We start from the raw sequence: 9,877 nt of genomic DNA on the forward strand, positions 1-9,877 counted from the left end.
TATTCGATTTTTTTACACAAGAATAAAATCCCAAGAATTGCCACCTAAACTTTCTCAAAATACACTTGACAAAAGCTTATTAAGGAAACCCTCCTGATGTAGTAATTCCAACCTGAATATATAAAATTCCATACCCACAGAGAAGAGGAAAATAAATTCCAACATGAGTCACAGGTCCACCCCACGTATAAGGGACTTCAGAGGTTATTTAATCCTATCCGTTTATTTTTTACATGAGGAAACTGAGTCTCAGAAAAGTGAAAGAGACTATTTCAATGTTATACAGGTAGTAAGTAAGAACTAGAATTTGAACTCAGTCCTTATGACTACTAATCTAACACTTTTGGAGCCATACCTGGAGCCAACTCCAGGTGCTACATTTAATGAGAATATTAATGTTTCCTATATAATCAACAGACTCAGGCCAAACCTAGGGTTTCCACAACCCTTCTAAAGAAAAGTTTTAACAGATTCATTATGCAAAGATTCCAGAATCACAGTGTCATAAATGCAGACCTGGATGGGATCTCAGGCTCCACTGAGTCCTGGTCCTCATGTTACAGATTAAGACAATGAAGTCCCAGAGAGTGGAAATGATTGGTTCAAGATCATACAGATATTAAGTCTCTATATCTGAACCCAAGGGTTTTTTTTTTACTCAAAATCTTAGCATTTTTCCCATTGTGCTTTTATCTCTGCCCTATTTTATAGAGAGAAAAGTATCTTTGATTTAGTTAAGAGAACTGATTTTTTACAGTTATGTTTTTATTGACTTCTTCCTTTTTTTTCTTACATTGCCTACATTTCCTGATTTGTTTCTTCCTCCAGCTCATCCCAGAGAGCAATGCCTTAAAACATAGAATAAAAAGGGAGGGGAAAATCAATTTGGTAAAACTTACTAATATACCAAGAATGTCTGAAAATATATGTAGTGTACCATAGCAATAGTCTTCCACCTCCGCAAAAAAGCAGATGTTCCTCTCATATCTCTTCTTGGAGACCAAGCTTGATCATTATGTCAAAGCACTCAGTTTCATGGGGCAGCTAGGTGGCCCAGTGTATAGAGCCCTAGGCTTGGAATCAAGAAGACTTATCTTTGTGATTCAAATCTGACCCAATACACTTCCTAGCTGTGTGACTCTAGGCAAGTCACTTAACCCTGTTTGCCTTGGTTCCTCATCTGCAAAATGAGCTGGAGAAGGAAACAGCAAACTACTCCAGTAACTTTGCCAAGAAAATGGGATCATGGAGAGTCAGATGTGATTGAAAACCACTGAAAAACAAGCGAACTTCATTAATTTTGTTTTTGGTGTTGTTTCTGTACAGGAGGACTGGATCTCTCTTGTGCTGAGCCAATACAAAGTAAAGAGCACATGGCTACTGAGCCCAGTCTTTAAAACTGTGTACAGGCTGATGCAAGTACCATGTGGACTGTGGAGCTTAAGTAGACACTCTGTAACTGGTTCTGGTCTACTACTGTCCTAATGAATAGGAGCTTCTTTGGCTTCAACTACATAAACAGAGCGGAGGATATGTTCTTTTCCTAGCTGACCTCATCCTTTCACTTCAGCTGACTTCCTGCATTCTGGTGAAAGAATGGAGAAAAACCTACAAGAAATCTCAGTCCCTTTCCATCCAAGGCTAACACATGGCCCATGAATATGGATCTCAGTTCTTTGCTGTAGTGTTTGTTCTCAGTTTCTAAAGGAAGGTGATTAGAGGCTACAACCTTATTGAAAGATCAGGAGAGTAAGCCACCCAAGATTTGGAAGTGGAATCCACACCAGGTTTTGCAGCCAGTTCAGTACCAAAAACTGAATAGCAACCATGGGAAACAACCCACTAGCAAATAAGACAAGGACTAACCCAGCAGGGATGTTGAATTTGGATATGAACATGGTGGGACCCACTACTTTAGGGTACCCTTAACAACCTGAAGGGAAGATTTCACCAACCTCACTTGATAACAGCAGTCAAAGTACTTGCTTGCTTATGAGGCTTTCTGACATTAGGCTCTTAATAATTGTGAGGGCCTTTGAAGAGATTCTCCGCCTGGATTTTGTTATTAGATACTCTAGCTTGCAGAATCCTAGAAATATTGGCATTTTTGCTTCTATTTTTTTTTAGACTGTAAATGTGAAGTTATTTTAAAATAAGTTTTCCTTAAAAGTCATTTTCTTTTGAGATGTCATTTGCAAATTTTTACATGTGTTATTTTAACCTCTATGATCCAAGATATTGTTTATCATTTCCCAATCTCTTTACTAGGTCTTTGCTATGACAAAAAGTGCTGCTATAAATGTTTTGGTGTATATGGGACCTTTCTTTTATTACTTAACCTTAGTGTATATGAATAGATTCTTTTTAATAACCCTACTTTTGTTTGCTACTTTTTAGAAATAACCAGCCAATCTTTGAAAATAAATTGAATTTATTGATTAAAGCAGGTCCAAGAGGAACTCTATCTGGAAACACTGTGTTAACAATTAGATATTCAAAAGTAATATAATTTTATTTACTCCAAAACAATGAGAGTTGACCAGTAGTAGAATGATCTACTTTGGGTGGAAGGTAATGAGTTCCCTTTCCCTAGAGATCTTTATGCAAACACTGGATGACCAATTGCTTCATGTTCTTGGAAGACATACCTATTTAGGTACAAATTAGACTGGATGACTTCAGAGGTTCCTTCTATCTCTTTAATTCTGCAACTCTTGCCTGGCTCTTCCGAGAAGACTGTGAGAAGATCTCTCATAGTACTAGTGTTTATAACATGAAAGTCACTGATCTCATCTTTTATTTCCAGGATGTATTAATATATTATTTAAGATACTAATTTTTTTAAAAAAATTATTGTTGTAGGCAATTTATGTAGGTGGAGAATAATGACCTTCTCTAAAATCATTCTAGTAATGGTGTTTTGATTCATTCTGTCAATTCAGTTATTTGTTCCTTGGTTTATAGCAGCAAGTAGATCTGAAGCAAGTTGGATGGTCTTCTATATTTATTGCAGCTCTGAAATAATATGAGTAGCAAAAATGAAAATACTTCTGGTCTAAAGAGATTTGAATTCTCTCCTTCCTTGGAAAAGTATGAGAAAGGAGAAGTATGCTAATATTTGAAGGATAAAATTAGGTAGTCAAATTTCACTCACTTAAGCTTGTGGAAGGGAAATTCACTGTGAATATCAGGTGGTGGAATAACCCTTTCAGCCCTTCTCATTCTGTATGATTCTTGTCCACATTTGTCCATAAATCCCCCATGATATCAGTCACCTCTCTCTGGATCTTTGAAAACCTGGACACCAGTGTGACCCTCAGGATGTCAATTTTTTACCTCCATTGATACATAAACTCATATATAAATACAGATATATATATATATATATATATACATATATACATATACATATATACACATTTTTCTAAATGTATATTTCTTAAATGATATCTTTAACATCTTTTTTATGCACAAGTCCATATTAATAATATGGTACATTCTATACATCCTCACTGGACATCTTTCCATTGCCCTTAGGGTATCTAATAATTCTGGAGCTTGTGATTCTTCATAATGCATAGCCATAAGGCTACTAGAAGAACATTGGTGGGTTTTTTAAAAAAAATGTAATTGATTTTTCTGCCAGAGAACAGCTGGGGATTTTTGAAAGTCATTCACAGTTTCTTAAATAAAATCCATCCTGATCTTTATTTCCTTCTTTTCAGTTTGGAATGGCTTAACAATATTTTTCTGGTTCACATTAATTCTTGGTGGAATTATAGGGGAAAAAGAAAATTGTAGAGAGTGGAGTCATATAAAAAATACATTTCCCAAAGGACCTGAGTAGTTCATCATTGGAATGGGTTATGGAAGGAAGGCTAGCCAATTTCAGCTGGAGTGCCTTAAGGTGAAAGTAGTTTGTGTTTCTTAGGTAGTTTTCATCCATCCTGTTTAGAGGACAGACTGGGACATTGCTTCTGTGCTCTTCTGTTCACTAATGTTCATGCCATCTCATATGGATTATTTGTGACCAACCTGTGTAGAGCCTTCCAAGTTCCTATTGTTCTGATTAACTGATTGTGCCTTGACCCCAACATAGTGATGCTGTTTTGGTCCTCTTTGAGAATGAAGGACAACAATCAATGTTTATATATGTGTTCCTTTCATGTAGGTTTTGGAGGCTGGGAAGGAAAGAGGGACCAGCATAGAGGAGGATGTTCTGCTTTTCACTAATGACACTGTTGAGTAAAATGGACAATAGTAAGAATATAATTTGTAACTACCCAACAAAGGTAAGGTAATTGGTTCAGACGGGATGGAACCTCAGATAATAGCCCGGTTAGCATCACTTTTTAATCACAGGCGCCACCCAATGGAAGGACATGTAAACTTGTTTGCGTAATATATTGGGAAGAGGCCTGGCTCTGGGGTCAGAGTACTGAGGTTCCAATATCTTTGATGCTTACAATTTGGAGGACCTGGGCAAGTTAGTTAACTGCCTGGGCCTCAGTTTTCTCACATATAAAATGAGGGATTTGGACCAAAATACCTCTGATTCCTCTTCCAATTCTAGATCTATGATTAACGAATGAACAGCAGAGGCCTCTCAGTATTATTTCTAAATATTTTGTGGCACCTTCAGTGCTAGAAGAGGAGTATTATAGGAAGGAAGCGTGTTGTGGTTTTTTTCCTCGGTTCTCATTTGTCTTACAGAATAAGTATTACTTAACTTAATTGTTTTCTTCTATTTTCAGAATCACATACCTAAATAGATTGGGTATATGAAGTTTACCAAATGTTTATTTTTGTAATTACGGGCTTAGATTTCTTTAAATACTTCTTTAAAATATTCACATTATAAAAACATTTTGTTTTTATTTTAATATTAAAAAATGTATCTCCTCATCCCTAGAAGTCATTTGTTGCCAACAGGTCATTCCACAATGACTAAACCCTGGTTTAAAGTAAGTGATGAAGTAAAGGACAAGAGATTTGGGGTTGAGGTGATCACACAACCTCTTGGAGTGAAGAATGGACCTAGGACAAAAGTTTCTGGTTGTGTCATGTTTTCCAAAGATAGAGGGTAACAAACTGACAATTTCTGAATTGAAATGACTGCAGGGTCATCTAGTCCAGCCCCTATCTGAACAATAATTCCCTATATAACATTGTTTACAAGTGGTCATGCAGTCTTTTGCTTTAAGACTTTCAGTGGTAGGTAACCCCTTAACATCTCAGGCAAAGCACACCACTATTTATTAACTCTAATTATTTAAAAATCCAGACTTATATTTGTCTCCTTGACATTTTTAACCATTTGGATCTCCTTCTTTATAATCATATACTCTACCTGACTAGAGGAAATACAACACATTGTTCCAAACTCATGAATCATGATTTTGAGCAGGCATGGATTCATGGAGTATATTGAAACTGGAGGAAGTGTTTTGTGAGGGAAGAGAACATGTGAGAGGGAGATGTCCTGGGGACATAGGAATGAAAATATTTTGAGATGAATAAAAAAAAAAGAGAAATGCCTGATATTATTGACATTGTCACCTTATGTTGTTCCTGCTGAAATTGTGGCCTTTGCTGCAGACATGGTAAAGAAAGGCTGAATGAGGAAAGCATGCAACTTTCTGTTGTTGTTTTTTTTAACCTCATTTTAGCTGTAAGCTCCTAGAGAGCAGACATCAACCTCTCTGTATGTTCTATGAGGTAACTAATAGATAGCAGCAGCTTAGTGAGGGTATGGTATAGATCCTGGGGACCTCCAGTATCCTAACAAGCCTCACAGTTTTCCTTATAATCAGGGTTTCTAAACCTGAGATCTGGGGAAATTTTTTAAAAAGTATTTTGATAATTGAATTTCTATATAGTTGTAATCATATGCATCTTATTTGAGTCATTTAAAAATATTATTCTGAGAAAGGGTCCAGAAGGTGTCATCAGAATGTCAAAGGCATCACACACACATACACACAGACACACAGACACACACACACACACACACACACACACACCCCCAAGATTAAGAGGTCCTTCTGTAACTCTATTCTTCATCTAAACTTCTGTTTCTGTTGATTGCATTTTTTCTGATGGTGTCTCAGAGTATAATACACACCAGGTGGGTAACAAGCAAACCTAGTTGTCAGTTTCTCAAAATGAGCAGACTAATCTATTTCTGTGTTTATATCTATATGGGAAGAATGCAGTGCACATCCTTAGTTCCACTTTTATTCCATTATATACCCATGTATGCACATTACAGAGCCAGTCGCAGATCAAAACAAAAGGTTCCCCTGAGGGAGATGTCCATGAGTTGAGCTTTGACAGAACCTAGGAATCCTAAGAAGGAGAAACAAGGACAAGCATGGATGGATGGCCTCAGCAAAGATGTGGAGGTAGGAAAAAGAATGCTAAATTCAGGGTCATTTTGGTTGGAGTGCCCAAATGGAAGGACTAAATTTGGAGATGTAGCCAGGCATAAGATTGGGAAGGATTCTTAATGTCAAGTTGTAGGGTTTCTATTTTATCCTATTTTATCCTATAGTCAGTGGGGAACCAATAAAGCTTTTGAGATGGGGAGGGGAGAAAATAGAGTGCTGTTTTGACAGCTGTTTGGAGGGAAAGGGAGATTAGAAATGGCCTTGATGACTGCCAGTAGGAACTCACGGTCAGAGCTGGCTGGACACAACTAATGGCAGGTTTACTCTATTTAAAATGGAAGTCAGCCTTCAAGTTCATGCCTTGGCCTCTGTAACACACCCATAAGTTTCTAGGTAGATATGTATATTCTGTGATGGGTTACCCATAGCTCTGCCTTATAGAGGCTGGAGGCTACTAACCAGCCTAAACTTGGGCCAGCAGTCTGTGAGAATGACATGGGAGCATTCCATACTTCAAGATGCCCTTGGATTTTAATCATCCTGAGGCTTCAAAAATAATGCAAATGCTAACATTTTTTATCAAGTTTCATTTTCAGGGTGGCTCCAGTTTGAGGGTGGCTTTAATAATTAATGCAACTGAATTAATATCACACATTGATAATGACCTTGCCAAACATCTTTAAAACAATTCGGTTTTAAAATCTGCACTGCTCTTCTTTTCAATTCAACAAAAATAGGAGGCACATGTTACATGCCAGGCATTAGGCTATACATTGCAAGCATACAAAGAAAAAAAAAGAAGCAGGTCTTGCCCTCAGGAAGCTTGGTGTTTAGTATATAAAATAAATATATAGTTGTAGGTATTGATATAGATTCTGGTGACATAGACATAGATCTCTATATTTATAGATTAAAAAGATCTATATCTCTTTATCTGTGTGTATATATTTAGATCAAACTATATTTCTGTATCTAGAGATCAGTGGATAGAGACAGAGAGAGAGAGACATAGATACATAGATACATAGATAGATAATAGGTAGATAGACAAACAAAGCAATTATAGGACAAGGAGCACTTGGAGAATTAAGAAAGGCCCCTTTTAGGAGATACTATCCAAGCTATTTCACAGTGGAGCAGAGGGATCCCAAGAAGCACTGAGGGTACATAACAGATAGAGTGCCAGGATTGCAGTTAGTAAGACTAAAAGTCTGAATCCTCCTTCAGACACTTAATAGCTGTGTGACCATAGAAAAAGTAATCTAACCTTTGTGGGCCTCAGTTTCCTCAGCTATAAAATGGGAACAATAATGGCACCTATCCCATAACTGATGTGAGGATCACATGAGAAGGCATAGAAATTGCTTGCAGACCTTAAAACACTCTGTCAATACTGGCTATTCTTAATATTATTTTATTATCATCATTACTATTATGAGACAGAGGAGAAGGAGAACATTACAGGAAGTCATGGAGGCAGCCTGGAATTTTAATTGTAAACCTTACAGCTTTGAGTCTATAGGAATAAAAAAGAATAGTAAGGCTTCCTCTTACTTTCAGAATCAACTATAAAATAGTAAAAAAAAAAAAAAAAGGGAGGGGGCATTTTAAAGCCTTTCCCAACCTGGCTTCTTCCCAACTTTCCAGTCTCCTCTTATTCCTTTCCTCACAGTCTTTTCGTCCCATTCCCTCTGACCCTCAGCTGGTTTCCCCAGACACTAGACTGTTCAGCCCACTAATCACAACATAAAATCACATCCAATATGCTTTTGTGATCATGGGATGATATTCATGTCATGTATCCTTCTTATAGTTTCACTTTCAAAGGCTTCCCATGGCTGCTCCATAGCCTGCTGGCTGGTAAGTATCTTATTTGCAAAGATGGTATAAATAATGAAAGTGTAGGCCTTTCATTCTCACTTGTGCTCCTAGAGTGAACAAGCATAATCCTTACTGCACTGATTCACTTTCCTTGGTTCATTGAAAGGCTTTATTTCCTATAATCTCCATGTCAGCCATTAATGGGAATCCTAGTTGTGGCATTTAGTAGCTGGATGACCATGGAGAAATCATTCAGTCTCTCTGAGCCTCAGTTTCCTCATCTGTAAGAGAGTCAAGGTAATATAGTGGATGGAAGACCAGCTTTGGAATCAAGAACACCTGGATTTAAATTCTGCCCCTACCACTTACTACTATGTGACGATGGATAAGTCACTTCGCCTCTTTAAAACTCAGTTTCTTTATCTCTATAATGACCTGTTTGGAGTAGTGGCCCCCAAATTCCCTTCTAGTTCTAGGAACTTGTCAACCCATGAAGATTATTTTTTTTTCCATATCTGCATGAAAACCACATTTCCCTTCATGTCTCTACCATTTGTATACCTAGATTAGCCTCCATTAGAACTAGCCTTGGAAACCACCAATGGGAGGTGCAGCTGACATGAGTGGTGATTTCAGCAGGGAGTGATAACCTTGGAGTATTTATCTTCTGGGGTTTCCCCACACTGATGTAGGTAATTATAGTTGCACAAATTCAGATTTGTCATGGTGGTTTTCCATTGACATTGTTGTAGTCATGATATGGTTTTCAGATATTCCTTACATAATATCCGTTGAGACACTTAACAACATCTTTCTTTCTTCTTTCCCTTCCACCTCCAAGTCTTTCCTCCTTCAATTTAAAACAAACTTGTAGAATATTAACCCAAGTAATACAGATGGGGTACAGGGAGTTGTGCTGTCACTTAATATACTGTCTACCACCAATACAACAACTGTATGATAACTGTGACAATCAAATAAGGACATGCTGAGCCCTGCTGGTGCAAACAACAGAGTTACCTGCTAGCTCCTCTCAGTCCATCTCAAACATTCCAGAAAAACTGTTGCATTACACAATGCTCTTAGACATGGTCCATTAAGGTTCAGTCAGTGACCTTCTTGGCCCAAATGCATGAGTTGTGTTATTATAGCAATAGGATTGGGGATCGTAGAATGTCAGAACTGAAAATAACCTTAGATATCTAGTCCAATCCTTTCTGATTACATGTGGGGAAACCAAGGCCAAGAAAGGAGAAATTCAGAGGTCCCAAAGGTAGTAAAGGATAATAGCTACCATTGTACCATTTAAGTTCTGTAAATTGCTTTACATATGTTATCTCATTTTGTCCTCACAATAAGCCTGGGAGGTAGTTGTTATTATTAATCCCCATTTTACAGATGGGGAAACTGAGGCATACAGAGGTTGAGTGACTTGCCTAGAATCACATAGCTAGTGTCTGATGTGGAATTTGAACTCAGATCTTCTGACTTCAAATCCAGCACTCTCTACTATACCACAAAGCTGCCTGATAGAGCTGATAATTTAAATAAGTATGCTTTCTGTTACCAGGGATGAGGAACCTGTGGCCTAGAGGCCACGTGTGGCCCTCCAAGCCCTCAGGGAGGCCCTTTGACTGAATCCATATGAACTGTGAAGTTTGGACTCA

This window comes from Phascolarctos cinereus, unplaced genomic scaffold (genome assembly GCF_003287225.1).
Source record: "Phascolarctos cinereus isolate Bilbo 61053 unplaced genomic scaffold, phaCin_HiC Scaffold_4;HRSCAF=312, whole genome shotgun sequence".
Taxonomy (NCBI): domain Eukaryota; kingdom Metazoa; phylum Chordata; class Mammalia; order Diprotodontia; family Phascolarctidae; genus Phascolarctos; species Phascolarctos cinereus.